General features: G+C 40.8%; 1 long non-coding RNA gene across 1 annotated transcript; it reads right to left on the bottom strand.

The window, feature by feature from the left end:
- Positions 1-99: 99 nt before the first annotated feature.
- LOC139705662 (uncharacterized) lies at positions 100-822 on the bottom strand. Its single transcript, XR_011707485.1, has 2 exons — positions 384-822; positions 100-298 (listed from the first exon to the last, which is right to left on the bottom strand). It is a non-coding gene; the product is annotated as an uncharacterized lncRNA (long non-coding RNA).
- Between the last annotated feature and the right edge of the window lie 14826 nt (positions 823-15648).

A 15648-nucleotide genomic window follows, 5' to 3' on the forward strand; every position in this document is an offset into this window, starting at 1 on the left:
TTAGCTTCCTACAACAATGTATGCACATTAACAATTTCAATTTACAATCACCGAAGTCCCATCTATACATGAGATTATACTCAGACCACCTAAACTGAAGTCCAGATATTTTTAGTTATACCCCAACTTCACTAGCTGCTAAAAGTGGTGATGGTGATCTCAGTCACTCAAATTCCTTGGCTATTTTTGAGGATGAAATCCAAAAAAATTCTTATGATTCTATCTGGGTGGGATTAACTCATAGGCATTAGCAGAAGCAGGGCCGTGCAGATCCCGTCTGGCACCACGGGGAGATAACCTTCTGGTAAAGCAGTTTACAGTTAGTAACCTCGCTGAGTAGACACCCTTCACCCAAGCATGTGCAGCAGGACTTCTCTGCTTACATGAGAGATTCCACTTGGGGTTCAGGTCCATGGTGCCTGCCACAATGTGGCTGCTAGAGGGTCCTTTTCCAACTGAAGCAGAGACTGCACCATTTACAGAAATTTCATCACAAAAATTCTTAAGGTCAATATTTTAAGATGATGGGTTTCACAAGTCCACAGCCAATACCATGGATAGTTCAACTTAACTTCGAACAACTTATGAGGTGGATGTGCCGGGACATCACGCCATCTCTGCTTTCTGGTGACCACCCCCAGGTCCTGCTTGCATCCATCTCTTCTCATTTTGCGGTTCCGTTACTTTTAAACTGCAACCTGCAGCTCTGCTTCTCATCTCCCCAGAAGCTAGAGAAAGGCTCCGCAACCTTATCATCACCCAAAGCCTAGAAGGCTGCTCAGCGGTGCTGCGCCCAACCGTGGCGCCATGCTTCCCAGACACGCGGCCCAAAAAGTTTTATTTATAAGATAGCTAGTCCCAACTTTTTTTTAATTGAAGGGGGAAAAAAAAAAAAAGGAACACTAAAGGGGAGTGGACTTTGACTACCAAATTTAGATGCCACTTGAATACTGCAAATTAAAAAGTTTATATTTTCTACACAAAACTCAGTGTTATCATCATGTATAAAAATTCTTTTATCAGTATATTAATTAGCAGGCCTTCATTTAAAAACATAAATATAAAATATAGGTCTGTCTTTTTCCTATTATAGTCTAACATCAAAAGCAATGAGAAAAATTTCCAGAGCTAATATAGGAATAATCTAGATGTAAATAAATAAATAGAGTTTAATTTGTATGTGATTCTGAAGACAGGTGGGGGGTATGGAAAAAAGACTGTGCAAAGCCTGCAACTTCATAGTTCAGTAGCGGTATCCGGGTAACACGGCCTTTGGCAGCCATCTTCCATCAAGTCTACTAGACTCTCTCTCAGATTAATTAAGTTATTGTTGCTCCAAAACAAAAACCCAAAGGGAAGTTTTAAGGAAACGGTTTTAAAGGGGCTTTTAGGTCATTTTCAAATTCTTTTAACAGTTTATTTTCCCCTGACCAAATGAAAGAGACGATGTTGGCTAAAATGAAGAAGAAACTTAGATTAAAGCATATATTGGCACATATAAGTCATATGTGATCATTTATTTGTTTCCAAGGAAGAGGCCTGGGTTTACTTGTTTTTATTGTGTAATTAAAGTTATGGATAATTTTCAAAAGGGAGTTCTGATAGAATAGAGATGCAATCTTTATGACCAGCAGATGTCACTCTCCCTGCAGGTTTGGTTGAAAGCCGACTTACCTTCATAACAGATTTTGCCAAAATTCTGATTTTAAACATCTCTAGAGGAGATATTAGTGACTCAAATTAAAAGTGTCCAACCTGAGCCTCTGCTGGCTTGGAATTAGAAGACAGAACTCTGGTGGAACCAGGAAGCTCCAGACTATAAGAAATCACTGGGAAATGCAGTGGAAAAAAAAAAGGAGATATAAATGGCTTTTCTCTTAAAACTGGTGTGAATGTGGATTTTCGACATTTTGGCTGCTTTTTTAAGCCACTAAAATCTGCTTAATGTGGTGAGTGGGTCAGCATTTCAGACATAATCCATTGGGAATCAAAACCAAATAGATATACGCTTTTAAAGCATAAACTTTATGGTACTTGAATTATATTTCAATTTAAATGTAGGCTCTGTTTATACTATAGAGTCTTTTTAGCACTGAGTTATATTAAATATTGTAAACTTGGCTTTAATATCTGCAGGATTTGGAAATCTAGAGAGGGCTTTTGTTAGAAGGAAATGATAAACGAAATTGTGATTGCTCCATAAGTCAACTTGACGCCACTTCCAAAAACCTCCCAGTATTCCAAACCTTAATACCACCCACCCCCACCTGCAAAAATATGCCTAGTTTTTCTGTTTGAAAACCTAAAAGTCCAATTTTAGGTTTTCAAAGTCCAGCTTAATTAAAAGGGCAGTATAAAACTACTATTTAATACATTGTACTTTGTACTTTATCTTCTGAAAATAAAGAGAGACCTAAGGTTATTTTCCTTCTGTTTTACAAATTTTCCACAAATCTTTCTTAATTCATAAATGAATTTAAGTCCTGGCTTGCTCACTTGGCATCTAAAAAAACCCTAGTTCTCAGCCTGTAGGAATTGAGAAGTCTAGCTGCTGATCATCTCATTTTGACCTGTTCAACGTTTGTTTATTCTTTCACTGGCTTCTTTTAGTAATAGCACCCTACTTTTTCTAAAGAACTAGCTTCCCCCATTGTCAATCCATATGGCCCCATCTTGACTCAAGTCAGCTCTAATACTTTTGCTGAAGTTAATGGGGAAGATGCTACATATGCTAACTTACCAGGAGGTGCCTGGATCTTCCAGTGGTCAATTTTGCTACAGCATACAGAGAGGCTACCAAATGGAGCCAACAGAAAAGAGGAAAAAGTTTCTTCGTGCCATTGCTCCAAGTACTAAATACAGACATACTTTTTTTCCCATTTTTCAGTTAAAAGAGGTAACAAATTCCATTTTTTGCTTGAGCCTGTTTGCTTCCTATTATATACAGCAGGAGATCTGCCTCATGTACTTGGTTTCCAATGTTTTTATGAATGAGTAATGGGAAAGTTTAGACTCAATTAATTTTATTACATGATTTTGGACAATACTTGCCAGTTCTGGGCCTCCATGTTCTTCTCTATAAGATGAACAGTTACATAGGTTTTTTCCTATAGTATCTTTCTTTTTTTTTTTTTTCCACAAAGGTCATATTTTGGAATTTTTGTGGCACTGACATCAGCCCAAATAACTTTTCCTGTATTCAAACAGAAAACTAGGCATATTTTTGCAGGTGGGGGTGGGTAGTTTGGGATATTGAAAGGTTTTTAGAAGTGGCATCAAGTTGACTTATGGAGCAATCACATTTTCATTTATCATTTCCTCCTAACAAAAGCCCTATGTAGATTTTCAAAACTTTACCTCCAGGGTTTTATTATTAACGATTTAAATATACCAAAAAGTTGGGAAAGTAATACAATGAACACTCATGCCTATTTTCTAGATTCAAAAATTGTCAATATTTTGCTTGGCACAGTGGTACACACTTATAATCCCCACTACTTGGGAAGCCAAAGCAGGATTAATGCAAATTCAAGTCCAGCTTGGACAACTTAGTAAGACCCTGTCTCAAAACCAAAAATGAAAGGGCTGGGGTAGTAACTCAGTGGTAAAGTACCCCTGGCTTCAATCCCCAGTACTGGGGGAAAAAATTGTTAACATATACCACCACTATCTACTATAGGAACTATGTATCAAATAGAGCCCAGTCAGCAAATAAGCCATACTATTTTTTAAACAAAATCTGGAAAAAAAAAAATCAGAATAGAGAACTGGGAAGGCAAATAGTGGATACCAAGTTGTCACAGAGACAAGAAGTCAGGAACACAGCCAACATCCCAAGAGCTGGGAGTGAGTGTCAAGGCCAGGGAGTCAGAGATTTAGAGGTGCCATTCTACTGGATATGAGCTTGGAAGAAAGGGCTCAAGCCAAGGCACATAGGCCGCCTCCAGACATTGAAAAAGGCAAGAGCACAGACATTCACATGAACTTCTAGAGCAGCCAGCCCTGCAGACACGTTGACTTCAGCCCATAAGACTGGTTTTGGACCTTTGACATCAGAATTATAAGATAATAAATATATGTTGTTCTAAGCTACTAATTTTGTGGTAAAATGTTAACCACAGCAATAGGAAACTAAAACAGGTCCATAGGGACATTCTGTCTTGGATCAGGAATACCTCAGAACCAAGAAGCCCCAAATAGAATCTCAGCTGGTATTTTTTATACTTTGCTGCTCACATAGGCATATTCTTGCCACATAACCAGCCCCAACAACCAAGTTTTGGGGATTCTTGGAGGAGAGAAAACGAATAGGTAAAGATCTCCAGGTATGACTATTCCATCTGACTATTACAATAAATAATGTTGACAAATTGGTACTAACCACCTTGAACTCCTCATACACACAACTGCAAAGCAAGATGATTAATCAGGACATAGTATGCTTTCACCAGGAGTTCATGCTGTACAAACAGCTCAGGCCAATTTCAGGTTCATAACACAAGCCCAACATGATCAGTGGCAGTCACAAGTTTCCAAATTCAGTAGAAACGCTGAATTCTCCTGATGAAAGCATTCCTCTCTTGGGAAGCAGCACTTACAGCTATAGCAATGAGAAGCAAAGATTCTGTTACAGTTACTAGATGCTGTGGTAAGATAAGCCACTCCCACTTTCACCCCTGGGTCCCTGGACCTTCTGGCCTTGGGCTGGGAATGGATCCATATTTGTCGCTTACCAATTCAAAGCACATGCTGTATCCTGTAAGATAGAATGTCATCATTTAGATTATTTTCTCTCAGTTGCAAAGTAGCTGAGTCTTAAGTAGATCATTTCACCATTCTTGTGGCCCAGCTGTTTCTGGGTAATAAAGTATATGACAAAACCAATAAATATTTATAGAAATCAATGTAGTGCCACAAACATATGGAATGAATATTTGTGTCCCCCACCCCAGATTCATATGTTGAAATTCTAACCCCCAACCAATGTGATAGTATTTGGAGATGGCACCTTTGGGAGGTAATTAGGGTTACAGTTACATGAGGTCATAGGGTGGGACTTTGGTCCAATGGGATTAATGTCCTTATAAGAAGATTCCCTGGATAGTTTGCCCTGCCATGCTCAGTACATACACAAAGAGGTCTGACCAAGATGGTGATATGAGAGCCACCTACAAGCCAAGAGAAAAGCCTTAGAATGAAATCTATCTTGCCCAGTACCTTGATCTTAGACTTTCCATTCTCCAAACTCTAAGGAATAAATTGTGCCACTTGGTCTAAGGCATTTTGTTATGGCAGCCAGACTAATACACCTTCCTTTGCTAATTTGGATAAGAAGCAATGTGGTACAGGATACTCATAATAGTTAATGAGGCTCACAGAAGTATCAAAGGCAAAGCCAAATCCACAATGTATATATTTTCCAGTGAGAGTAACTAGTTGCCCCTTCTTGGTAGAAAATGTCAGTGTAATCAACCTGCCACCAGCTGCCCATATCAGTCATGGTGAGAAGAAGCTGATGTGTAAGTCTCTGTTTGCCAACCTGGCCACCCTTATACATGGGCCCACTGCTTGGTCATTAGAATAGCCAGGGAAAGAGGCTAACTGATATCCACCAAGTGCCTCATTTTGTCCTGGTTACTGAAAGCCCCCTCCACAGTGGATGGCTCTCTGAGTTAGCTTAGGCTCAGTGTCACCATCAGGAAGTCCACAAATCCTCAGCTGTCACAGGAGGCCGATATATGCCAGGAATAGGCATACCTTAGTATTCCTGCCATGCTCAGTATTTTCTGGGAGTAGCCCTGGGAAGCATGTGTCAGAGACGCAGTGATGAATTTCCAAGTATAGCAGCTGGGCCCATGGTTAATACATTCCCTGTAGTTGTATGTCTGCAAAATGCACTCTCATGGCCACACAGTGCTTTGGTGAGCACTTACCTGGAGCACAATCATCTTTAACTTTCTGTTTATTCTGAAAGATTCATTTACTTACTTCTTTTCCAGACCTTCTTGTCACTTGACTTCTAAATCTGTTCCTTCCAAGTCCCTGATCATTGGATAAACTATTAGTAATTGCCCTTGGCTACTGCAGTTTAGATCTGTACTTCTGGATATTGCTCAGATCAGATGGAGTAGACAACCAAATGTACCACTCAGAATTCTCCCTAAGAACATTTCCCTTCATTAGAATTCTTCAGTGACATATCCAACTAGAGTTGTAATATTGCATCAGTTTTTGCAGCAACTAGCTGGTACTATCATATTGATCAGAATAAACTGTAAACCAGGTCTAAATTTCTTCTTCCTGGTCAGCTGGTCATAAGAAACTACCTACCCCCCTGCAGCCAAAGTTATGGATTAGGGAGCAGGGGGTGGGAGCCTTATAGCAGGAGGAGGTGTCAAAGGAGTCAAGCTACCTAATCAGGCATCTTGCTGTGCCTTCCAAATCTGCCTAATCCCTGTCTCTTTTATCTTTTCCACTTGCTGAGGTATTGCTGCTGTGCATAGTCCTATGGCTTATTGGATCAAATAGCACTCAGACCCAGGTTGACTGTTAACAGGACTTGTAGCAAACGAGGAGCTATTTCTCAAGAGAAGATTAGTTGTTACTTAGAGAAGAGGTCATGGATTTCCTCCCAAACCCTAGAGGTCTATGCTTCAGTTCCTCTATTGGCTTTGGTAAAAGGCTCCATACAGAATTCCATTCAAGTGTGGTTGGGTCTGCTGGGACTTAAACCCTGGGTGGCAGAATAGCTAACACTATAGGCTGGACTCACTCAGAGCCTTTTGGGCTCTGATCTCTGCTTAAGACTGGCAGTCTATAGGTTACTTGGTAAATGGGTCAATGAAACATCACTCCAAAAGAGAAAAAGGACTATGAAACATTGCCTGTTAATAGTGGTTGACAATGCAAGGAACAGCAGCTTGCCTTTCACCTTGAAAGGGATATTGCAATGTGCTGCAGGCTATTGGTACATAAGAAACTTCACCAAGGTTGTAAATTACCGAATTTTTGTGGTGTTTATGTCCCACCCTCTTACACATGAAATTTACTAAGACAAATCTAGAATACTTCATGCTCCAACCTTCATGTCAGATCCAACCTGCAAATGTCATGAGTGGACTGGACCATATGACATTTTGTGAGATGACAGGGTGATGAAGACTATATTAGGAAGAGAGAGCTGTTGGAGCCTTGAGGCCAGTCTGTGACAGGAGTCTTTTGGCTCTACCAGGTGAAACAAACTGCTTCTGTGGTTATTGCATATTGGTCTACAGGGGAAGGTATGTGCCTAGTCACCAGGACTCTCAAATATTTGGATTTCTTTCACTACATTGTGCAAGGAAGTTCGGGGGTCTCAAACTCCTTATATGTAGGTCACTATTTAGTCTATGTTTCTGTCAGCTAGGTAAGTAAATTCTTTATACAAGGTGCACAATAAATTCAGAATCCCTAACAAGTATGCTCATGTCAGTAAATGTGGCCTGTTATATTTGGCCTTCTTAGAGCTAATGCTCTTAGAATCTCACTCTAATATATATTCACCAGGTTACCCATGAGAAAAAAACCTTGAAGTTCTCTTAGATTATAAAATCTCGCCTTCAGAATCAGACTTTGTACTTATTGCCTTGGAATATGCTGAATCTGCCTCACCCAAGCTACAGGTGTAATAGCAACAAGGAGTCATTGGGGCAAGCCCTGAAGAGTACAGACAGCTATTTGAAAAGGCACCTCCCTCAGGTGCAGTCACTACTGGGTATGCAACCAAAGGAAGGACAGTCTCAGTTGGGAAAGAAGGCAAGAAGACTGCGACTCAGGAGCTAAGATTGCCAGCTTCATCCAAGTCTGTACAGATGTCCTCTTGCCAAGTCTGGGGAGTCCTTCCCAAACCTCACCTCATCAGGAGAGATGTAGGCTTCAATTTCAGCTTACATTTAAATCTGCAACCTTCACAATGAACATTTGTGTGTGAATTTCAGCAAGGGATTTGAGACAATCTCTAGTTCTGTCACCAGGACTTGAACTGGGATTCTAAAGAGCTTTGTGTAACATTTTCTAGAAACACTCGACTCCAGTGCACTCAGGAGCAGGTATCACACCTCACGGTCCTTAAATCCTTCTTATTCCCTACAGCCACTTGAGTCCCCAAGGCACCTGCTTTGGGGGTTCTTTATCACAATAATTTCAGTTGATAATTTGCAAATGCAATAGATTATCAGCATCCTGTTTCTCTGTCAAGGGACTCAATATTGCAGTCAAGTCTAAAACCCAAACACCTCAAAACTTTCATCTTTGAGGGTCTGTTTCCTGGGTTCAGTTAGAGGTTCACTCAGGAGACAAACTACACTAGTTCCTTTCACAGAAGAATTTGGTAAAAAGAAGTGCTAACCAGGTATTGGAGAACTGCAAGGGCAAATGGAATTTTACAGAAAATGCACAAAGCAGCTGCCATCCCTACATCTGAGAGAATATGGAAAATCATTTGAGATTATTAAGATGTAGACATTTAGATGAAGGCCCCAGGGAGCGGGGACACAGAGAGCATCTGCCTGCTGATGTTGGTTGCCTGAAAAGCCTAATGAGGTTGGTTCTGGGATTGTAGGGGGAAAAAATGTAAACTTGAACCAGCTGCTCCTGAGGGAAATAATTCTGTCATTACCAGGGTGAGGAACTGTTGCTTGGTGACCCCAACAGTAACAGGAGCAAAACAGAAAGGACCAAGTTCCTTGCCACTCCTCTAGACTTCCAGTCTCCTTCTAGTGCTTCCCATTTACAGACTAACAGAGGCCAACTGGCAAAGGAGAAATGGGATTTGCAAAGTCCCAGCCCTGGCCTCACAAAGTCGAGATTAAAACTGAGGATTTATAGCTTAAAAACCAACAGTGTGGGGGCTGAGGTTGTAGCTCAGTGGTAGAGCTTGCCTCGCACACATGAGGCCCTGGGTTCAACCCTCAGCACCACATAAAAATAATTTAAACACAAATAAAGATATTGTGTCCATCTACAACTAAAAAAAACATTTAAAAATAAAAACAGTGTGAATGCATGTGTGCACACATGGGTTCCTGTGTGTTTTCTGAGCTACTTTATTTTAATTTTTTATTTTTTGTTACTGGAAACTGATCCCAGGAGTACTTTACCACTGAGTTAAATACTCAGTCCTTTCTATTTTTTTTTTTTTTTTTTTTTTTTTTTGAGATAGGATCTCATTAAGTTGTTGAGGCTGTTCTTGAACTTGCAGTCCTCCTGCCTTGGCCTCCAGAGTCACTGGGATTATAGGCCTGCAGTACCTCACTCAGCTTCTGAGGTACTTTAAACTGAGTTCCCAACATCATGTCTCTTCACCCACCCCGATATACTTCAGCACACATATCCTCAAAATAAGAAAATTATTTTATAAACTACAAACCATTGTTTATACCTAAGAAAATGAAAAATTCCTTAATATTAACTAATATTCAAAAATTCCTCCAGCTGCCCCCAAAATATCTTTTATCCTTGATTTTTTAAACCACCTTTCAATTTTTTCATGACATTAACATTTTGAAAAATAATCCCACTCTCTTGAGTTGATATTCTCATACACCATTTAACTAGTTCCTCTTTCTGTCTTCTTCTAATCAGAGGGTGTGTCTAAAGGCTTGATTGGATTCGGGGTAGTGTCATATTAGGAGTTATGTACCAGGTTGTTACATCTTACTGATGCTAAATTTGCTTACATGGTTGGTAGAGTAGTTGCCAAATCTCTCCATTGTGAAGGTATGTCTTTCCCTTTGAGCTTTTTTTAGAGTGTGTTTTGATTTCAAGGTGTGATATGTGCATGTGGCACATTGCAACAGTACAGTGAAAGCTGTGACTCTGAGATCCCATCTTCCACCTGCATGATTCTTCCCAGAGGCTGCCATAGTTACCAGGTTATGTATCTTTAAAGAGATTGTGATGCAAAATGTGTAATTTACTGTGGATAAAATAAGTTTTCTGGGTATAAATTAAGTGGAGAAGACGTATAGAACTAGGTGTCTTCTGAGGGTTATTCAAGAGAATTCTGTAGAAGTCTCTCTTTTTTTTTTTTCCTGTGGTACTGAGGATTGAACCCAGGGCTCTGGCATGCAAGGCAAGTTCTCAACCATTGAGCTATGCCCCCATCCCTTCTGATGTTTTTATTTTGAGATGGGTCTCACTAAGTGACCAAGGATAGCCTTAAATTCAGGAGTCTCCTGTCTCAGCCTCCCAAGTATCTGGGATTACAAGTGTGTGCCACCATGTCCAACTTTTGTAGAAGTCTTTTGAAATACAAGATTTAGGCAAATCTACTTCACAAAAGATTCAGACAAAAAGTCTCTTTCCATCCACTAGCTGACTTCATTTATGCAGTTGAATCATGCCTCATTTCTTAGATTCAAAATTTCTAGTTTTCTTCCCACCAAAAAGGATGGATCATTTTATTTCTCATACTCTCTCCTAAAATTATGCTGGCCAGACGTGGCAAAGTCTGTTTCTAGGCCCGTTCACAGGCTGCTTTCTCAGTGTTTCATTCTCAAGACCCTCTCAGTATGGCATCTCCTCACGTAATATGTCTGTTTATTTCAGATTCACACATTGAGTTGAGAAACCTTGCAAGCTTTCTGCATCAAATTCCAAAATGAAATCTTTTCAGCCCAGACCCTTCAAGTCACATCTGGAAACCAGTTGGAGCTTTTCTGGGTCACTTTCCACTGAGTGGAAGTGGCGCCTATTTTGGTTTAATTGCATTTGTGCTGGGCCTCTAGCTGTCTCAGGGTTTCCACTGCCCTGAAACCTTAGGCCAGAAAAGCTTCCAGAACACTGGTACTTCTTTTCCTTCCCATGAAAACTCTCTGCTTGTTGAAGACCTCTGTCTGGCCAGACGTGGTCTAGTAGAGGGATCTGGTGATGAGGTGCCCCACTCATGGATGACCTTGGGAAGATGGCCCATCACTTCACCTAGTGTCCTTCCTCAGTTGTACATATTCATCCTAAGGTTGAAAGATGAGACTTCTATTTTATTTTTCTTCCTGATACTGGGGATTAAATTCAGGCATGCTCTACCACTGAGATACATCCCAGCCCTTTTTATTTTTTATTTTGAGACAGGATCTAGTTAAGGTTCTGAGGCTATCCTCAAACTTATGATCCTCTTGTCCCGAGTTATATTTCTGTTGGCAGCCTGAGACAGAAGACTCTGAAGCTTGAGGTCAACGTGGACAACTTTAAGATGTTGTCTTAAAATATAAAATAAAAAAGACTGGGGAGGTAGCTCAGTGGTGTACGCCCCTGGGTCCAATCCCTAGTACCAAAAACAAACAAATGAATAAATAAGACCAAATAAAAATCAAATTATTCCCAGACATACCCTGAAAAATAAGTGTGCCTCTTGCCACTGTTTTCTGATTCCTCTCTCCAGAGACAACTTCAGTGTTATAGTTTCTTACGTATCCTTCTGAATTATGCTTTTATAATTATGTGTGTTTGGGTTTTCCTCGCTTTTTCTTTTTCTTTTTTACTGAATGATAGCAAACGTTACATACTGTGCTGTTTCTTATTTTTCTCACTAAACAATATATTTTGGAGATGACTGCATAAAGCAGAATCCCTCCTCTATCTCTGTCTCTGAGTCCCTGCGTATGTGTGTATACATGTATAGGTAAGAATAACCATCTATTGGACCAGTTCCCTAATGCTGTGCATGAAGATGGTCTCCAATCTTTTATTAGTTCAAATAAGGTTGCAATAAATATCCACATGTGCATTTCCAGAATAAGCTCCCAGAAACAGAACTGCTGCATCAAAAAAAAAAATAGTGTATTTTAATGTTCATAATCTGCAAGCTTTCCTCAGGGCTGAATGACCATCTTGTTTCATTACAAGTGACATACTACACAGAGCAACTAACAACCACTTCAACATCATGTTCTTTTAACCTGAGGCTATTTTGACCTTTTCCCTCAAATGACTTTACAACAGTGAGCTCAGTTCCCCAGGCTTGCTGGCTCAGAAGTCTGTGGAGTGGCAGCATGTCCTTTCTGTGAACAGCTGTCTCCCCAACATTGCCACATTAGTGAGACCCCATCTGGAATGATCTCATTCTGGAAACTTCACAACCCCAAAGCCTCCTGTTGAAAGTAAGCATCTGATTAGTTGGGTCTTGGCCATCAGCTGTTTGGAATGATTCAAAAAAAAATTTTTTTGACACATTTGTGCCAAGATTAGGAAATGGAAAAGGCTGAAAAAAGGCAAAAGGAGAGTAGCCACATTTTAACAATGGGTGTAAGTCAAAAAACCACGAACTCTCTTCCTCTGGGCTCTGTGACTAATGTCACTGAAGGTCTCTAGACCCTTTCTTTACCTGTGAAATGAGGACGTGGGCCAAATCATTTCTCAGGACCTTTCTTCCTCTGAGGTTCTAAAGATTCAGATGCAGCCTAGGCCAGCAGTGCTTGTCCTCCCAAAGTCACCAATTTCAAAAGTCAAGAGGTGTCACAAATCTCAGTGCATTCAGATGGCTATCCAAAGGATGGTACAACCAAGAGGGGACTTAGACAGTGATGTGCTGGCAGATAGGCTGGGGCCAGTGTACAGGGTAGGGAGCCCTGACTTGTAATGTTTGCTAATTTCTGTGATGCACTTGCCCGCACTGTGATGATTTCTAAATACCAATGTGACATGATTAAACTCAGAGATGGGAAGAGATGCGCAGAATTGTGTGGGGATCCTGCAAACAACCAGTGAAGAATTCAAAAAGCATTCTCTTCTCCTGTGTTGAGAGGATTTCATGAAAGAGGAGAGATTTGAATGAGGAAAAATACTGTGCAGGGTCTCTTTCCACCACAACCAACAGAAACAATTCAAACGAGCTTAAAGAAAGGGGAAACTATGAGAATGTGGTTTTCAGCACAAGGAACTGAATAAAGGACTTTAACAACGTAGTCATAGCACTCTCTCCATTTCTTGTGTTTGCATATCACTGTCACTATCTCCTGCCATATGCAGACTCTCCCCAAGTGGTGGGAAAATAAGACTAGTGGCAGCTCCCAACTATTCCCTCTGCAGTTAACAGTTGAGAAAAAAAGCAGTGCCCTTTCATGGAGATCACATGGAGACTGGATCACTTGGGTCTCATGCCCACCATTTACACCCTTAACTGAGCACAAAAAGAAAGGGCACCTCATCCACATGCCCGTGCCCCTGTAGCTAGAGGGGGTACAAAGCACTGGGATGGACCATTCTTTTCCCCAGGGACTAGTTTGCTGGGCAGATACAAGCCATGAATGTCTAGTAGATCATGACTGAAGCTTCGGGGAGGCAGAAAAGCAGATACTAATCAGAGGGAACCCCATGTGAAGAGGGGCAGAAACACACATGATGAAGAGATACTTGGCGTCAGCAAGAAGGCTATCTGGACCAGAGGAGGGCTACCAATTGGGCAGTGGTCCTTAGTGGAGGGCAAGTTGAACCCTCTGGAAACATTGACAACAGACATTTTTAGTTGTCATATTGGGGTTGGGATCCTAGCTAAAAGCAGGTAGTTCTAGTGAGAAATGGCCTGAGATGCTGCTAAAATTCCTCCAGTGCACAGAACAGGCCACATCGACAAAGGCTAGAGATTTTAGGTTTTATCCTCTGTTACACCGGAGCATGACAAAGATGTTTAGAAATGCTAAGGCTGCTTTTCCATGCCCTTCTCCTGCCTGGCCCCTCTCCCCACTCCTTTGCTACCTTTGCATAGTGAGAGCATTTTTACCTTTTGGGATTCAGCTTAAATGTTACCTACTGAAGAGATCCTCCCAGAATTCTCACGCAAATAAGTTATCTCAGAGACACCATACCATCATCTTCCCATGCTTCCCTCTGCTTTTCCTTCCTCTTACCACAGTTTTGAATTGCACATTTATTCAAGTACTAGTTTAACATCTGTCTTCTCACAAGCTCTGTGGAAGCAGAGGCCTTGTTTATTTTTTCACCACTGTGGCCCCAACATCAAGCAGAATGTTTGTGCATTGTAGTCATTTGATATTTAGTCAATTAATTAATTTGAAGGTTGATGTTAGGGTTGAAGTGGGGCAGAGGGTAGGTGATCAGAAAGAGGACAAAAAAGGAGCCTCTGGATTATGTCCCTGCTTGTTCAGATCCACAAATCATGTCCCCTCCCTGGCTTTCATGACTCCTTTAGTTGATAACATATCAGTTTGGGTTCAGGCGAATGTGCAGGAACGCTTTCACCTATTTTAAGCAGATGTGGATTTAATATAAATAATCAAGTGGGGCATGATGGCACATACCTGTAATCCCAGTGACTTGGGAGGGTGAGACAGGAGGATTATGAATTCAAAACCAGCTTAAGTAATTTAGTGAGGCCCTAAGCAATTCAGTGAGACCTGTGTCTAAATAAAATATAAAAAACAAAACAAAACAAAAAAATACATATATAAGGGTTGGGGATGTGGCTCAGTTGTTAAAGCACTCCTGGGTTCAATCTCTGGTACCAAAAAAAAAAGGATCAAGTGAGTTTAGAATCACTGCAGAGCATGTTCTGGGCTAGACCTCCAGGAACGATCCCCAAAACCCACAGTACTGACATCCTCACCATTACATATGCCGCATTCAGGAAGGAAGCCACTGATCCAGTCTCCAACTACAGGAGCATACTATCTTAGGTGTAACCTGGGTCCAGAGCCACACCGCACTTTCCAAGGCAGCACTGCAAAAGAGATTCCTCCCAGCTAGCTCCCTCCTCCCTCACCACACAGGTTTGTTTTGTTTTCCTTAAGGCTTAATTTTCATGTCAGATCTTGCACAGGAGCACAGGCCTTCCCAAACCTACAATATAATGTAGCAAAGAATTGAGGAAACGGTTTGTGAGGGGTTTTTTTGTTTTGCTTTGTTTTTTGCTTTTCAACTTCTACAGTATAGGAAGGCACGCAGAGAGACATTTGTCCCATTGTGGAACAAGCCAAGTGGCCACACCTGACACAACTGCCCCTGGCTGGATTGTAAACTGTAGATATGACATGATTTGAAATGCATCAGATGAAGGGGGGAATTCTCATTTCTCATAACATTTTATGCCTTTCCAATGGACTTAGCACATTTGCCTCTTGTAGTCTCAATTAGAAGTTCATCTCCTTGTCCCCAAACTTTTTTATTTTTCATTTGTTCTTTTTAGATGTACATAACAGCAAAGTATATTCTGACATATTATACAGACATGAAGTATAACATTCTAATTAAGATCCCATTCTTGTGGTTGTACATGATGAACATAGGAAGGTTATGTCTGATTCATTCTACTGTTTTTTTTTTATTATTCCCATCCCCCCCAAAAATCTTAATAGATTAAAAATATTTGAAGACTGAATTAAAGACAGAAATAACCTATAGAGAACAAGTTCTTAGCCTCACTCTACCTTGAGGCAGCTCAGCTCCTGGAACCGACATTTAACAAGATTTCCATTGCCTGCTACTGGAAGCCATGATCACTGCAAGGATCCAGAGGACAAGGCCCCAAGGACTCTGCTGGGCCTCAAGAGACCTAGATTCCAGGTCTCCTCAGAGAGTTAGAAGGACATCTGTGCCCTTTCTCTCAGTCAGGAAATACATTTCCTAATCTTTTCTTAACCAATAAAAGCATGCCAA

This window comes from Marmota flaviventris, chromosome 5, assembly GCF_047511675.1.
Source record: "Marmota flaviventris isolate mMarFla1 chromosome 5, mMarFla1.hap1, whole genome shotgun sequence".
Lineage (NCBI taxonomy): Eukaryota > Metazoa > Chordata > Mammalia > Rodentia > Sciuridae > Marmota > Marmota flaviventris.